The sequence below is a fragment of the Antechinus flavipes genome, chromosome 2, assembly GCF_016432865.1.
Source record: "Antechinus flavipes isolate AdamAnt ecotype Samford, QLD, Australia chromosome 2, AdamAnt_v2, whole genome shotgun sequence".
Classification (NCBI taxonomy): Eukaryota; Metazoa; Chordata; class Mammalia; order Dasyuromorphia; family Dasyuridae; genus Antechinus; species Antechinus flavipes.
Genome location: NC_067399.1, coordinates 478857439 through 478875785, shown reverse-complemented (window position 1 = coordinate 478875785; position 18347 = coordinate 478857439).

Here is an 18347-nt window from a genome sequence, read left to right as displayed (position 1 = left end):
GTCAAAGAATTGAATTTTTATAAATCAGCCAGAAACAGGAAAGGAAAGAAATATGTGTAAGGGCCGTGAGAAGCCAGATGTCTGTTGATGTCCAGACTTTGTCAGTACCAAAATTGGGGCATCTTGTAATTCTGGAACACGGGGAAAGACAAATAAACCAGACAGTTGCCAAGGCAAGGATGGACACTTAAGGGTCAGTGACATTTTTTTTTTAATGTAAGGTTGCCTATGCTGCTTACAAAGTGCTTTCCTCACCGAGATCTGTGAGTGAGGTAGTGGAAAGATTACTATTCTTCCTGTGGAGAAAAGATCATGGATTTGGAGCTGGAGAGACCTTAAAGATCCTCAAATCCAATCTTCTCATTTTATAGATAGGAATCTGAGGCCAAGAAAAGTTTAATGACTTATCCAGTGTCACAGAGATCTGTCCAATAGGCCACACTGCTAAAGTGTCAGAACCAATCCTCAAATCCAGAAGACTGCCCTCTCTTCTGACCTAGTGGTCTGAAGGCTTGCTCATTCTTAATGCTCACAGAAAGAGGGAAGCAAGCATTTATTGAATATTGTGTTAAACACTTAAAATTATCTCATTTGATCCTTCCAACAACTCTGAAAAGTAGATGCTATAAGTTATTATCCCTATTTTACAGTTGAGGAAATGGAAGTTAAAAGATGTGAAGTGACTTTACAAGAATCACTCAGGTAGAAGGTATTTGAAACTGGATTTTAATTCAGTTCTTCCTGACTCCAAAAAAGTACCCAAAATAATAAAACAGTGAGTCAGTTAGAGAGCCAGAATTTTGTAATGTCAATTTTCTGATTTCCAGTTTTCTACTCATGAGACTACTGGCACTTCTCCTCTGGTCCCTCCAGTATCACCTGGATTACCCATCTAATGGCCAAGTATTTCAAGTCTTTCCCTTGGGATCTGATGGTTTCTATTTTTACTTTTGAGATCCAGTCCTTAACTAAGAGTACAATTCTTTCATGGTGACTTCTGGAATAGATGGATCATGGCTATTGATGAAGGTATAGGAAAAACACTGGATTTGGTGCTCAAGTGTCCAAAGTTTAAATCTATCTCTGTGATCTTGGCAAACCCCTAGGCTTCTAGTTCCTCATATAAAGTGTGGGGTTATATCAGGTAACCTTCTAGGTCCATTCCATTTTTTTCACTATTTTAATTTTGTTTTATTATTTCTTAATGTCTCATGTAGTCATTAGCTTTTGCTCAATTCCAATTTTTTAAAAAAATTATTTACTTCAGTGCAATTTTGTAACTCCTTTTTTCCATTTGGCCAATTCTGTTTTTAAAATGTTCTTTTATTCCAGAATAAAATATAAAATTCTTTGTTTAGTTTTTAAAGTACTTCACAACCTGGAATCTCCTTTCTTTTGTCTTTATATTCCTTACTCCTTTACTATTCACCAATATTGGACTCTTTGCTGTCCCCTGCATATGACAGACACTACATATCTTATTCCATATATTTTTCCCTATTCCTGGAATTCTCTCTCCAGTTTTACCTCCTGACTTCCCTGACTTTTTTTAAGTCCCAGCTAAACTCTCCCTCCTACAAGAAGCCTTTCCTTATCTCCTAGTGTGAGTGCCCTTTCTCTGTAATTATCTCTGATTTTCCTGTGTAAATCTTGTATGTACATAGCTATTTGCTTGTTGTCTCCTCTTTTTCTCCACTAGACTGAGAGATTTTTGAGAGCAGTGATTAGTTATGGGTTTTTTAGGTCTTTCTTGATATTCCTAATGGTTTACACAGTGTCTGACACATAGCATGTGCTTAAATAAATGTTTGTTGACTTTAGTAATGGAAGATATTTAGCACTAAGCACAATTAGGGAAAAAAATTTCCTTTAGATCAGGGTGCTCAACCTTTCCATGTCACAGACCTCTTTGGTAGTCTGGTAAAGCCAATGGATCCTATCTCAGAATAATAATTTCAAAATATATAAATATATAGCAGTATTGAAAAACCCAATTATATTGAAATGAAGATGTAATTTTCCCCCATCCAATTTCCCTCCTGAAATTTATTCCTGGGTCCCTTTGAAGCTTGTAATCCCAAGATAGGAACTCCTGCTACAGGCAGTGAGGTCTGATTATGTTAAGTTTAGGAACATAGCTGAGTCTCCTGAGTGGCATAACCCAAGAGAGTTTGTATTAAATATCAATACAGGAAAAAAAACAATTGAATAAGGAAAGTCAATTGTCTAGGTCATGATATGTAGTTAGATGGACAATCCATAGAGCTGGCCCATCAAATCATATATTTTGTACAGAAACTGATGCTGGAGAGTAAGCTATTCAATAAGGAAAAGAAAATGGGTTGGATTGCTTTTAGACCATTTCTCAATCCTTCTAATTACTTTAAGTTTCTTTATAAGGAGAGGGGGAAGTTCATCTTTTTATTGTTGTTAATTTTCTTCTGGTGTGGTTTTATGGTCATAAAAAACAGAATATCATTATCTCCAAAGAATTAATGTTGAACATCTCTCCAAGGGTAGTGTATACCTAAAGAGACTGTAACATTCCCATAAAGAGTCACACAAGAGAAACAACAGTGAGGAAGTCACTGCTGATATATTTAATTGGAAAGGAAGGTCAATCAGTCATTAAATATTTTTAAGCATGGCAAAGGCAGGTACTGTGCTACAGAAACAAATATGAAAAATATGAAAAAATAAGTTTCTGACCTCAAGGAGCTTACAATCGAACAGTAGAATACAACACATAAAAGGAAGCTGAAAGCAGGGTAGGAGAGGAGCATAGGGAGGAAGGAGGATGGAGAAGTGTAAAGGAATGTGGCTGGTGGGACATGAAGAGATGGATGGCCTGGGTACCCTCACTAAATGGAGGCTTTGGGAGGAGCTTTTTACTCTTGCCCTCCAATCAGAGGGATCTTAGGGCAAAGGGGACTGATAAGGAGTAGAGTTCCAAAATCATGCATTCTTGAAGGATGATGAGGTTCTGTTGATCAGATTCCTATAAATACAAACGTGTGTACCTGGGTGGGAAATGAAGGGGGGCTAGTTATGTAGTAAGAACAATGACAGATATCTCTTCTGCTCAAACAGTATTTATTCAAGAGATTTAGAGGAAAGCACATTAAGAGGAAGGGAGAATTTGGGTAGGATTCATGGGAAGGCAGAGACAATGATATATTAAGATAAGCAGGTATAAATGGGTTCTGATCTGCATTGTTGGAGGGATTACCTATATTGGTGGATTCAGTTCATTTCAAGTAACAAATAAAAAGTGACCTTAAAGAAGTAAGGCAACTTCTTAGAGTCCCAGGAAACTCTTTACAACTATCAAATGCAGAATCAACTGCATTATTATTGGGAGTATACTCATTTGGAATCCAAAAAATAAGTGACTACTATGTACAAAATTTTGTACCAGGTTCCAGAGATACAAAGGAAAACAACCATTTTCTGCATTCAATGAGCACATAGTCTATTGGGAAAGAGAAGGAAAGAGAATAAACAATTTATAAAGGGCTTATTATATGCCAGTACTAAGTGCTTTATAAATTATCTCATCTGATCCTTACAAGAACTTTATGAGATAGGGGTTGTTATCAGTCCTATTTTATAGTTGAGAAAACTGGGGCAAACAGACCAGAGTCACACATCTAGTGTCTGAAACTGGATTTGAACTTGGATCTATTTGTCTCTAGGCCCAGCACACTGTACATTGTACTGTGTAGGTACCATCTGTGATACTGGGAAATCAAAAATTCATTTGAAAATTACCTGTACTACTAGTTCACAGTTTTGGGAGAGAACTTTATAAATCTTAAAGTATTAGAGAAATGTGAACAATCATTTTTATTGTTTTCTCATGAGATCATTAAAAGTTAAATAATGCAATGAATGTGAAAAGTTAAAAGTGCTAGGGAAATGTAAGCTGCTAATATCAGAGAAGTGAACATATTTTTCGAGGGGAGAAAAGATGCAAAAAAAACCTGGTTCTGTGATTGTTGAGACTGTTCAGGCAGAGAAGTCTCATTTAGTGCCAGGAAAGTCAACTAGCACTGAGTGTGCTCAACAGACTGGGGGTTGTGGCCTCCCAAGGGTGTGAATCTTCCTGGAAGAGGCAAGTTGACAGGGATCAATCCACTGCCTTTAATGAGAAATTCTCTCTGTATGAAGGAGACACTGGAGGATTTTGGTGTAATTCCTCTTCAGTGTGGGGCAGCTACTCAAGTTGTCGGTGCCCATTTCTCTACCCATTGATGGATCTGGTGGAAGATGCTCTCACTCCCTTCACACTCTTCTTCCTCTTCCTTATTACTCTCACCTCTTCCCCAAATAGTCTTTCCTCCCCACCCAAGAAGCTCACAGCAGAATTGCATGTCAAAATTGACCCTGAGTGGGAGAAACCACTAACAAATCTAAGAAGAACTTCAGATAGGGTAGGCGTGAAGATGGGGGTCTCTGAGTCCCGCAGTTTCTTCTTCTTGGCTAACTGTTAGCTAGTAGGTGGGGGTTAAGTGACAGCTAGAGGATGAGAAACAGAAGCTACTGAATCCTTTGCTGTCTAGCTAGGGCAACAAGTACCACTTGATGGTAGAAATTGTTCCTGGTTGTAGCTACTAATGCTAGCAAAGGAAGTCTTTCTAGAATAACAAAATGATAAGATAAGAGTCCAACTGTTTCATGTTGCAATTGGGGAAATGGAGGCTAAGAGAGTTTCAGTGACATACCAATGGTTATATAGGGTGGCAGTATATTTAGAAAGCCCAAATCCAAACCTGAGCTTTGGGGATAGGAGAACTAGTCAAGTCAATAAACCAAATAATTGTTATTTATAGAATACTCATTATGTGCTGAGTCCTGTGTAAGAATAAGCTACAGCTTTAAAAATCATGAAGGTTCTTGTTTGGAGAAGAAGACCCATATACAGAAAAAAGAGAACAATGTAAGATACTATAGAATCAACTGGTAGGAAGCATTATACAGATTATAAACCATGAGATTATAAATTCCAGGAGAGGTGGAATAATTTTTGAATCATAGAATGTTAAAGATGGAAGGAAATTTAGTGATCATTTAATTGAACATCCTACCCAATACAGTATTACCATATATTGTATCTTTGAAAATATAGCCTGTGCTTGAACATGTCCAATGACAGAGAGCTCACTACCCCAAAACAGTCCATTCTAATTAGACAATCCATGCCTAATTGGCTTGTTTCAGGTCCATGATACTCAAGGAATTGTTCTTTGTTCAACACAGTCCACTGAATTCCCAGTTCCCAACCAAATGAGAATAAATCATACTGTATCATACTGAAACAAATGGCATTTACTTAAAACAGATTGCAAGGAGTTAAAGGAGTTAAATCAAGCAGCAGATACTCACACCATCCACTTTCCAAACTACATGTCCCAAACCTTTCAGAACGAGGAGTTGTAAGTCCAGTTGTCTCAGTTCCTAACACTGTTTTTCAATATGGAAGTATTGGGTAGAAAATAGAAAAGACATCTTTTTTGCCCATCAAATAAAACATTGATGATCTAATTTTTGGAAAATACTACTTTTTGCCACAGGATCCCAGAAGCATTGTAGAGACCTTATTTCTGATTGGAAAAAGGGGATGAGATTAGGGAATGCCTTTTGCTGTTAGCACTGCTATGAACTATATATAGCTCATGCTACATGCCTCATGCTGCTGGCACTAGTGTGAGTCAGATGCAGCTTCTATTTTACTTTGGTTTCTACCTGGCTCTGTCACTTCTGTCTCCAGTCCATGGTCTTATTCTAACATTCTAATGTTAGGTTCCTGTCTGCTTTTCAAATTGAGCATACTGAAAACTAATAAACTCTATACAGCTTCCTGAATGTTATAGGAAATGTTATAGGAAGAGTATGATGTATAAACTTACCTTTCTTGAATTTTTTTTATTTAAAATTTTTGTTATCAGTTCCAAATTTTCTCTTTCCCTCCATGAACTCTTCTACTTATTGAAAAAAAGATAGATAAGGTAAGAAAGTATAAGCATACCCACAATACATTTGAAATCATGCAAAATATATTTTCAAATCAGCCATGGTACAACAAAAAAAACTAAAGAGAAATGTTTCAATCTGTATTGTTTCATCAGTTCTCTCTCTGGAGATGGATAGCATTTTTCATGATGAGTCCTTTGAAATTGTCATGGATCATTACATTTAACAGAATAGCTAAGTCTTTCACAGTTATTATAATATTGCTCATTGTGAGCAATATTCTCCTAGTTTTTCTCACTTTACTTTGAATCAGTTCATCTAAGTTTTTCCAGATTTTTCTGAAAGTATCCTGCTCATCATTTCAATGCAATAGTATTCCAACACAATCATATACCACAACTTGTTCAGCCAATCCCCAACTGATAGGTATCTCTTCAGTTTCCTTTTTTTTTTTTTTTTTTTTTGCTGCTACAAATAGAGCTGCTTTTTAAACATATAGTTCCTTTTCCTTTTCCTTGAATTTCTTTGGGGATACAGACTTAGGTATTAGCATCGCTGGGTTCAAAGAGTGTGCCATTCTGTAGCTCTTTGGGCATAGTCCAAATTGTTCTCCAGAGTGGTTAGACCAGTTCACAACTCCACCAGCAGTGCATTAAGCTTCCTATTTTCCCACATTTCCTCCAAAGTTTGTTATTTTCCTTTTCTGTCATAGTAGCCAATCTTGTAATGTGATTTCATTATCTAATTATTAGTGATATAAAGCATTTTTTCATATGACATAGATAGCTTTGATTTCTTTTTTTTTTAAACCACCTGTTCATATTCTTTAACCATTTATCAATTGAGGAATGGCTCTTATTTTTATAATTTTGACTCCGTTTCCTATATATTTAAGAAATTATCTTTATCAGAGAAATTTGTTATAAATATCCCCTCCAGTTTCCTGCTTTCCTTCTAATTTTGGCTACATTGACTTTATCTGTATGAATTCTTTAAAATTTAATATAATTAAAATTGTTTATTTTACCTATGATCTCCTCTTGCATGTCTTCATTTTTGACAAGTCTTGTGTTAGAAAGTTTTCTCACAATGAGTTGAAACACAAGATTCCCCCAAAAGACTTATAGCTTAAAATTCATTAAGATTTTGGGGTCACTCTGTCTAAATTCCTATAGTTTTAACCCAAATCCTAGTTCTTTTCTCTGTATGCATCCAAAACAAGTCCAATCCCTCTTCCACAGAAACAGCTCCTTAAATACTTGAAGCCATTGACGATAAGTTTTGTCTATTTATGAAGGAAACAAATTTTAGTTTCTTTTCTTGCTCCTGTCTCCAACACTTGGAAAGAGTCCCATTTTGGAACATGGTTGAAGAAGAAACTTGAAAATAAGGATAGCTATCCAATCTGTTTTTCCCTATGCCAAGCAAAATCATTACACCTGATGTCATTCAGAACCATTCTCACTCACTTCTGTTATTTGGTTCTGTTCCCAGCTTTATCAGTTATTAGCTATAAAAACTTGAACTGTTACTTCAACACTAGAGGCCTCAGTTTATTTACCTGTAAAATCTTAACAGGATTGTTAGGAAGATAAATAAAATATTGATCGTAAAAACTCTTTGGAAAAAAAGCATTATTCTAGTGTAAGAATATTCCCAAGATCACCTGTCAGATTGGCTAGGATGACAGGAAAAGATAATGCTGAATTTTGGAGGGGATGTGGGAAAACTGGGACACTGATGCATTGTTGGTGGAATTGTGAATACATCCAGCCATTCTGGAGAGCAATTTGGAACTATGCTCAAAAAGTTATCAAACTGTGCATACCCTTTGATCCAGCAGGGTTTCTACTGGGCTTATATCCTAAAGAGATCTTAAAGGAGGGAAAGGGACCTGTATGTGCCAAAATGTTTGTGGCAGCTCTTTTTGTTATGGTCAGAAACTGGAAACTGAGTGGATGCCCATCAATTGGAGAATGGCTGAATAAGTTAAGGTTTATGAATGTTATGGAATATTATTGTTCTGTAAGAAATGACCAGTGGAATGATTTCAGAAAGGTCTGGAGAGACTTACATGAACTGATGCTGAATAAAATGAGCAGAACCAGGAGATCATTATACACTTCAACAGCAATACTATAGGAGGATCAATTCTGATGGATGTGGCCCTTTTCAACAATGAGATGAATCAAATCAGTTCCATTTGTTCAATAATGAAGAGAACCAGGTACACCCAACTCAAGAACTCTGGGAAATGAGTGTGAACTACAACATAGCATTTCCACACCCTCTGTTTTTGTCCACTTGCATTTTTGATTTCCTTCTCAGGTTATTTTTACCTTATTTCTAACTTTTTTTCTTGTGCAGCAAAATAACTGTATGGATATGTAGACATATATTGTATTTAACATATACTTTAACATGTATTGGTCTACCTGACATCTAGGGCAGGGGGTGGGGGAAGGAGGGGAAAAATTGGAACAGATTTTGCAAGGTTCAATGCTGAAAAATTACCTATGCATATGTCATATAAATAAAAAGCTATAATAAAAAAAGAAAATAAAAGATTTACCCTGGGGGAAAAAAGAATATTCCTAAGATCACATGAATTCTTGAAGACACTGATAAAATGGAATGTATCAACCATCAAATGTTTATGAGGCACCTACTCTGTGCCAGACACTGTGCTAAGAACTGGGGATACACAAGAGAGGTGAAAGACAGCCCCTGTCTTCAAGAAACTTACAGTCTAATCAGTTGTATCCAGAAGATGGCCAGCAGAAGTTTAGAAGACTGGATGGAGATCATGTAATATGAAGATTGAAGAAACTAGGGATGGTTAGCCTGGAGAAAAGGAGACATAATTATCTTTAAGTATTTGAAGAGTTGCTCCCCCCAACCCCCAACCTGTGATTAAATTTGTTGTACACCATACTAGAGAAAAAAACTTGGAGCAGATTTATGTTTCATATAAGGAAAGGCTAATGATGTGAGCTGTACAAATGTGGCATGGATTGCCTCAGAAATTATTCTGTTCTTTCTCACTAAAGATTTTTTATTTTTATTTCTGTTTTTTGTTATGTATGACAAACATTTCATTGTATCCTCATCTTCCTCCCATTCCATAGGACTCTATCTTATCACAAAGAAAGTTACTTAAAACCTATATTACATATATATAACATAAATATATATATAGTTATAAAACTGTATAAGATGATATATGCAATATTTGGTACATGTAGTTCCCAATCCTTCAACCAAGAAGATAGAGGTGTGGATCACCAATATTCTCTGGAATCAATAAGTCATTTGCTTTATCTAAATCTGAGTTCAGCTGCCTTTCAATGTTCATTTACATTATTGTAGTCATATATATATACATATATATATATATATAGTCCTTCAGATTCTCCTTTCTTACCCTTGCATCAGTTCAAATAAGTCTTCTCTTGTTTCTTTGAATTCCTCAAATTTGTAATCTCATGAAATACAATAATATTCTATTACCTACATATACCAAAATGTCTTTGGTCATTTCCCAGTTGGTAGGGACACTGCACAAATCAGTGGAAGCAGAGTGCAGACATTGTTCTGCTATGTGTTATTCTAAATGATTTCTGAAGTTTTCTCCAATCATGAAATTTCATAAATTTGTGAATTTAATATTTATCACTATCCAATCTTTGGGTCTACTCAAGAACTTAAGCGACATATAGCACAGCTCCCTATATGATAATCCCAGGACAACACAAGGGACTTACAAGGAAATCTATTTGACTAGATTTCTCAGGAATCCATGGCTGTCCATAAAGAAATCTTACCTGGCTTTCTTGTTCTCCCTCTTTGCAAAATACAGTTAAAACTCCATAATGTAAAGTATCAGTCTAATACTAGTCCATAAATCTGAGCTCTCTCAGGTTTTATTTGCTTTATACAAATATCCTTATTTATGCCTTTTTTGGGCTATTGGCAGCAAAAAATGCTTTCCTATCCCAGAGATCAACTGCTCTGCCTCCCTGATTGTGCTAACAATTATTCTCCTGCTTAGATTTCTGACCCTAGTGAATAAACTCCTTGAGGAGTCCCCTGCTAAAAAGAACTCTGTTGAGGTATTATGTCAGCATAACTGACCGTTCTTTTTGAGTTCTCTATGGGTCCTTGATTGTCATATGCAGAGATGATGATACTTCTCATGTCTGTAATTATATAACAATCATTTTATTATTCCTCCCACCTCCATGCTTGACCTTCCTATTTCTTGATTCCTCTTTTCTCTGCCCAAGTGTGCGCAACACCCTTGAGATCTGCTTGTTTCTTCACTTCCAATTAGTGTTTATTGAATTCCTGCAACAAACCCTCCAATTGTGATCTGAGATGGACTGACTTGGGCTTAACTTTGATGACCAAATGACTTTGTTTTGCTGCTGGTGTCTGGTAAATTCCTAAATCACAAATCTGTTTTAAGACCAGTTCTACTAAGCAAGTTCCTCATTGTTACTAACATATAGTAAACACCACAGCATTATTTATTCTTCTGAAGGGCACCATGGACAGTACAGGTGATGCACTTGCTCTCTTTGAGTAGAGCTACTCCAGTGATTGAATTCCTTAATGGAGATAACAATTGTATCATACTCTGGAGCAACTATCTTCCTTTCAATGCCAAAGAATTTCTTAGATTTCACTAATTAATAAGAGTTATTAAAGAATATGAGACAATCAAAGAACACACATTTCATTAACTGGCTTCTCAGAGGCTCATTATTGGTTCATTAACTTTCAACATATCAACCTGTTACTCAAATGCTATTGATGTTGAATCATAAGTGGCCACCAAACACACTAACAAGAAAGTATGCTGCTGTTGACGGGTACCACATACAGAGAACAAGATAGGAAAGAATTGCAAAGACACAAAGAATGACAGGTGATAGCCCTTCTCTTTCTTTAAATTCTGTCTTCTCTGAGAAACTTTGCCTAACCGAAGGGAAGACATGGTCTGAACTTACCAGAATGATGATGGAACATGCTATCTACCTCCTGATAAGGGATTTGCAATGCAAAATGAGATAACTATTTTTCTTCAATATAGGTAATGGAAAAATTAATTCTAACTGAGTAGACATGTTTTTAATAAGTATTATTTTACTTTTGTTTTCAATTGTGTAGAGTAGGGGTTTGGGGTCAGAAGAGTATGATGGCAAATTTTTCCTGATAGAAACAAAATATATTTTTAAAAAATAGTCTTGCAAATAAGTATAATGATTTAGCAACTTGTGATTTCGTTTAAGTAGCCTATCACTTTAGGAACTACACAAATAAAAGTAAGTAAATAAAATACGAATTGTAGCAAAATTCTCTTTCAAGCATGGTTTGCTATATATCTAACCTTCTTGTTAATTGCCCAATCCCAATTCCCTACCCACATTCAGCCCTAGCCACGATCTGTAAGGACATCCTTTGTGTAAACCTATTTGATGGATTTTTGTTGTTATTATTTTGAGGATTTCTCTTATTGGATACATTTTTCCCCTTTGCATAGTCTTGGTTCTTTATGACTGGATAAGAAAGTCGACCTAGGAAGGGAGTAGGCAAGATGGAGGTTTGGATATTTCATTACCTTCAGGGAGAGCTGCTTCTAACTTACTGATGGTAGGTCTAAAAATGTCTTTGCAAAAATACCATCAGACTAAAAATGTGTAAAAGATGTATGGAAGTTCAGCAAAATCATGATTTCTGGACAGACCTTGCCCACAAGTACTAACTATGACTGAAAAACTACAAGAAAATCCTTTTTCAGGTTTCTAAATATTTTGCTCAGTGATGTATGGAATTCTGTCATTAATGATCTATTTGTTTGGGTTAGACATAGCTGTCTCATGAAACTACTTTTAAAAATAAATCCAAATAAATCTGGGAGGGGTTATAATTCAATCCCTGATTCCTTGAGCTGAATGAGATTATGAGGAGGTTCTTTACCATCCTTCCCTCATCCCCCAAATCCCAAGTCAAAGAAAATCCTTCCTTCCTTTCTTCCTTTCTTCCTTTCTTCTTTCTTTCCTTCCTTCTTTCCCTCCCTCCTTCTTTCCCTCCTTCCTTCCCTCCTTCCTTCCCTCCTCTCTTCCCTCCTTCTTTCCCTCCTTCCTTCCTTCTCTCATTCCTTCCCTCCTTTCTTCCCTCCTTTTTTCTTTCCTTTCCTTCTTCCCTCTTTCCCTTCCTCTTTTCTTCTCACTTTGAGCAACATGGAGGAAAAAGGCAAATTCTGCTCTCAAGATGCTCAAAGGATTCTCTCAGGGGTTGACAGATCCTGCCACCTCTTTTGTGTGTGTGTGTGTGTGTGTGTGTGTGTGTGTGTGTGTATGCACATGCCTGCAAAATCTGAGAGCTAAGAAGTGCTATTATATATTAAGGTTTTATTTTTTTTTTAAAATTTTATTTTATTTAATAATAACTTTGTATTGACAGAATCCATGCTAGGGTAATTTTTTACAACATTATCCCTTGCACTCGCTTATGTTTCGTTTTTTCCCCGCCCTCCCTCTACCCCCCCCCCCCAAGATGGCAAGCAGTCCTATATATGTTAAATATGTTGCAGTATATCCTAGTATATTAAGGTTTTAATAAAACTTTATTTTAAAATATGAAAATGATTCTTAGCTCTCAGGCTGTACAAAAACAGGCAACAGAATTTGTCCTTTAGGTCACAGTTTTGTTGACTCCTTGCTCTATTAAATGAGTGGACGTGGACTGGCCTATCTGATCCCTGTGCTTCTCTTCACTAGGAGGGTAGTAGAGATACTCCCATTCTGTTATATCTGTCCTTCACTGATGATTCAAATAATTCAAATAAACTTTCAAGGTGAGGTTAGGAATGGGTGAATTAAGGCAGGGGAATAGTTTACTAGGTTTTAGAGCTTTTTAGTTCCTATTCAAATAAACATTTGCAAGTGATACTGATAGCTTGCTCCCATTCTTTTTGATCTCCAGTTCTCACTAGCTTCCCCTTGAAAGGGATCCAGAAGGTCAGGGGCTGCTGTGGGGGATAGGGTACCAATAGTAGGAACACTGCGCTGAATTTAATGTACAGCCTGGCAGCAGAGTCAATCCCTAAAGACAAGCTCCAAGATCCCGCTTGCCACAGATTGATATATTTTATTTGATAAGCTAGCATTTTCATTATGACCGACATTGATAATTTATCCTCAGTAATTCCAATAAAATCAGGCGGAGGCCAAGAGCACTTCTTCCCAAAGCCTGACTGTATGCCCAACCTGGGGCAGCCTAATCTCAGTCCAGCAAACCCCAAACAAAAGCAGTATCTGACTCCTTAGCCTCTGTGCACATCTGCATTATTAGAAATGCTAATATCATTCTGCAATGATAAATAATTAAACAATTATGGTCATGAATCAATAAGTTTAGCACATTTTTTCATCAGCAAATTGTACTGTATAAACAAGAAATATAAATTACCAAGTCTAATTTCCCCCTAAAATTATAAGCATTTTATATCTAATAATTAAAAAAGTATTAGAATTCAATGTTGGATACTTAGAACTTTAAAAAATTTTCATTTCCCACCAAACACCATTAAATTGTCATGTTTTATGTCTCTGAATCTGATTAACATTTTGAGATCTGACTTTAGTAATTGTTCTTTGTTTGCTCCTGGTGACGACCCCCTCGTTTCTCCTCTAGTCTCTTCTTCCCAAATAGGATTTTTCAGCTGGCTTCTGGCTGTCAGGGACTTCAGCACTAGCCTTCTGCACAGGAGCTCCTTTATGGAAGGTGGATTAAAGCTCCAGACCCTCCTTTCTGCCACATACTGAACATCTCAGAAGCAAGTATACTTTGGTCAGTTAATAAATATCGGCTGAGCAACTATTGTGTGTAGAGTGAGGACTATCTCTAGGGAAAATGGCAGTTTTTTATGTCCTCTTTTTTCACTTCCATAGATTGCCTTTCAAACTTAGTGTTGCTTTCCCCCAGTGGACTGCCTTTGGATCTCCTAAATCCCTTAAATAGAGTTTGTTGAAGTCTACCTACTCCACCCTTTCATAAGTCTATATTTGAATATGTAATAAAGTGAAAGATTAGTACCAAGGTGGAGACCTTTAGCTTTAGTACTCATATGAATTTGTGAACTCCATAATCTAAAATGATTGTTTTCATAACCCAAGACTCTACAACCCCCTCCTCTTTCCTTTAGCTCTTGTTTAGATGTTAGAAAGCAATCTGATTAAACTAATCCTTTCTAAAATACTAGTGATGCATTCATTCATTGATATCTGCATGTACAAAGAGATATTAATTCAAATAAATTGATGGAATATCAAAGAGTGAGACAGAAGTAGGTGAAGAATTTCAGGCTGCTGAGAAAAGATTTTAGAGCAAGGGAACCTTTTCAAGGTTTCTTAAAATTTCAATAAAGTAGTCATTCACCTAGTTGACTTGCCTATAGGGAATAGTAGCACTTTGACTGAAAGGTTGTCTTCGTGTTAAGACAAAGAAAATTGTAATGGCATTAAGGAATATGACTTACTAACTTTGTGACCTCAGGATGCTCATCTGTAAAATGGAAATTAAAATCTCTAACCTGCCTATCTCCTATGTGATTGTGAGGAGTAAACAAAAGAATAGATGTGAAAACATTTTATAAAGTATAAACCTCTGTATATTATCCTTGGCTTCTTCCCACTAAGATCAGAATAATGAGAAAATTAGTCCTGGACACTTCTTCCCTCTTCACAAAGGAGGCTTCTAATGGAACTCATCTCAGTCCTTAATGACCAGAAGATTCACTCTTACTGATCCCAACAATAATAACACTTCTCTTCAATTCCAGTGAAGTCATCCTTTGATGTCATATTATGTCACACATAATCCCACATAGATTATGTCTACAAATTAACTTAATTTCTTAGATTAGAGAAAATGGGAAATTTGAGGACAGAGACTTAGATTGTATGCCCAGAAACGCTTCCTGTGTTTTTTGTTTGTTTGTGTGTTTGTTTTAAAATCTTTACAGAATCAGCGAAAGACAGCTAGATGGTACAGAGGAGTGGATAGAGGGCCTGGCCTAGAGTCAAGAAGCTTGAGTTCAAATCTGGTCTCAAATACTTACTAGCTATGTGACCCTAAATAGGTCACTTAACCCTATCTTCCTGAGTTTCTTTATTTGGAAAATGAATTAGAGAAGGAAATGGCAAACCGCTCCAGTATCTTTGCCAAGAACCCCCCCCCCCCAAAAAAAAACATATGGAGGGTTGAACACAACTGAAAAATGGTTAAATCACCAACATAGAATCTTAGTTGAATTTTTAAAAATATTTACTGTATATACTTAATATACAAATATAAAACTCCACCACAATAATGAGAATTAAGGTAATTTAAAGTTAAACATTTCTACATAGAACTTTATCCTATCCTACTTTTTCCTAAATAGTATAGCCATTTTTCTTGAGACTCTGCCATCAGTCTGAAGCCATTGCAAAAGTGAATTTGAATCATCTTTACATTAGTTAAGTGTAAATCTGGTCCCTTTACCACAAGGACATTAGAAATGGTACTGTGGATTTCTACTCCAAGACTCCATATCTGATTGACAGAAGGATACATGCAAAGATTGTCCCTACCACTTTTGGTCACTGATCATATTATGATCCAGAAATATAATCTAAGTTTTTCTTGAGCATTTTTAATAGTTTCAACCTATGCCACTTAATGGAACAAATGTTGAATAAGAAATCAGAAGACCTGGTTCCTAATCTTTAATTGCTCAACCAATTAATTATTTGAAATGGGGTCTCTTCATTTATTTCTCTATAGAAAATAAAGAAGTTAGATTTGATCAGAGCTGTCTTGGGCCCCATGCAGTCCATAACATTCCTGAGTGTCTCCCAAACCAGATTAAAATGTAATTGGTAAATATTTAATAAAATAAATAATGTCATATAAAAACAATACATTCTAAAACTAAGTGGCTCACAACTGTCCTTATGTATGGACTAGTGTCCTCCATTTCTATTTGAGGTTATTATTATTAGATTAGATGATTTCTCAAGCCCATTTTTGGTCTAACATTTTATAACTAACAGTTTATCATTAGTCAGAAAACTGAATTCTATGTTTTCTCCTAGGTTGTATTTACTATGCATAAATCATTGTGCTAAGGGCTAGAGATTCAAATAGAAAAGAAATGCAACCCTTTTCTTTCAAGAACCTCATATTCTAATGGGGGGAGACAATATATATATATAAAAGATTTCAGTCACAACTCAGATGGAATGACTTCTTGGTACTTAGGATGCAGTAACAAAGCAGATAGTGATGCATCTTCTTTCATGTTATTTTTACTGATAAAATTACCATTACTTATATTAAACCATATGACAGTGACTGGAACTTTGGTGATTGAAACTTTTTTTCTTTCTGTGTCTTCAGTAGCTATGGCTACTGAGGAAGTTCGGATAATAGCATCTGCAGTAACAATTGACAGGTTATATCTCCACAAGGTTTGAATCCCTGGGTGATGGTTGTGGGGGTAAAGAAGAATTTCCATTCTTTTGTACACCAATGACTCACAAAACTGCAGAATCCCACTGTTCTGAAGTTCAGTAAGGAAATCTGGGTGCTTTCTAATCCAGTCCCTTCATCATACCCAAGGCTTTAAGAATTGCTTCACTTAGTATCCATTTTTCTGATTGAAGATAACAAAACCAAAGCTGTGCTATAGTATGCCCAATAAGTGGCTCATCCTTTGTAGAAATCATCTTTATGGCTGTCTCCTAATTGGTTTGTCTTCATATGTGATTGGTGTTTCAGGCCCTTTTATAGAAACATGATGCCTGGTCTATAAAACTTCAATTTTAGACATAGCAATATGTAAAGTGAACTTGATAGGTCAGAGAAATGGACTAGGAAAAGAAGAGGGAAAGGTTCCCTATCAGAAGTATTTTTGCCTTTGAGGATATTAGAATCCTGTAATAAATATTTATTGACTGATTGAAAAAGTCCCTGCTAGGAAGAAAATCTGGGCCTGTCCATTCTACCTCTTCAATTTGACATGTTCTCTGACATGAATCCATTAATCAGCTATTCCTTCATTCAACAAATTATTGAATATAGACATTATTGAATGTCTTCTATGTGTGAAATTTGGTGCTGGGCAATGGACAAAACACATATAAGTTCCCCCTTTATTGATATAGATAACAACCTATTTCTAGTTTCTTATCATTTGAAATATACTTTCATATTCTCTAAACAGGATTCATGTCCTCTACCCAATCCTCCATAGTGGATCTACCCAACTTGTTCTTAGAAATTACTTTGAATCTTTTAAATAGTTAAAAAAGAATACCAGTGTAGCCTTTCGTGTATCTGTTGTACCTTGGTCTTGACATATGAATGGTCCATCTATTTTCTGATTGTACATTTCGTAGTAGATATCTTTTATGACTTTTTAAAGTACATCATCATAGATGATAGATGATAGCACAATTATACCTGCCATGCAGTTTTCCATCATCTTTTCAATGAAATGAATTTTGTTTCTTCAGAGATAATGTTATTCCATTATTTGCTACTATAGAGCATCATCATAAGAACATTAAGTGTTAAAAAGATGGATTTGTGTGTGAGGGAGAATTTTAGGATTATTGAGAGTGTCACACAGTTTCCTCAATGCAATCCACACTACCTACTTTCTTTTGTTCAAATATAGGCCCTATATAATAACAACTGTTATTATTATTAATAAATAGCTAGCATTTATTTGTTATGCACCAAGCAATGGGCTAAGAACTTTACAAGTATTCTTATTTGATCTTTATAATAACCCTAGGAAGTAGGTGCCTTTATTTATTATTCCTATTTTACAGTTGAAGAAACAGAGTCAAAGAGAGATTAAGTGATTTGCCCAGGATCACACAGCTAATAAATGTTTGAAGTGGGATTTGAACTCTAGGTTTCCCAATTCCAGATCAAACATTCTATCTACTGTGCCTAGCCACCTTAAAATTGTAAGAGTTAGCATTTATATAGTGCTTACTATGTGCCAGGTACTCTTGAACAGATACAGCACCTGCTCAAGAGATAAGTCCTTATTGACTAATTCAATGGACTTCTCATTCAATCCATATGATATATCATATCCAATCGTATATCTATCCAATCAATATCATAATCTAGACATTAGATTATTTTTTATCCACTTTTCTCATGTAAATTGTTAGGCTGATTTCTTTTAAATGATCATTAATCTCATTCAGGAGGGCATATAGTATATATGAACTTGATTCAATAAATATAATGTTTTCTGCAAACAGGGACATTTGAATAACCTTGATACTTATAATGAATTTCTC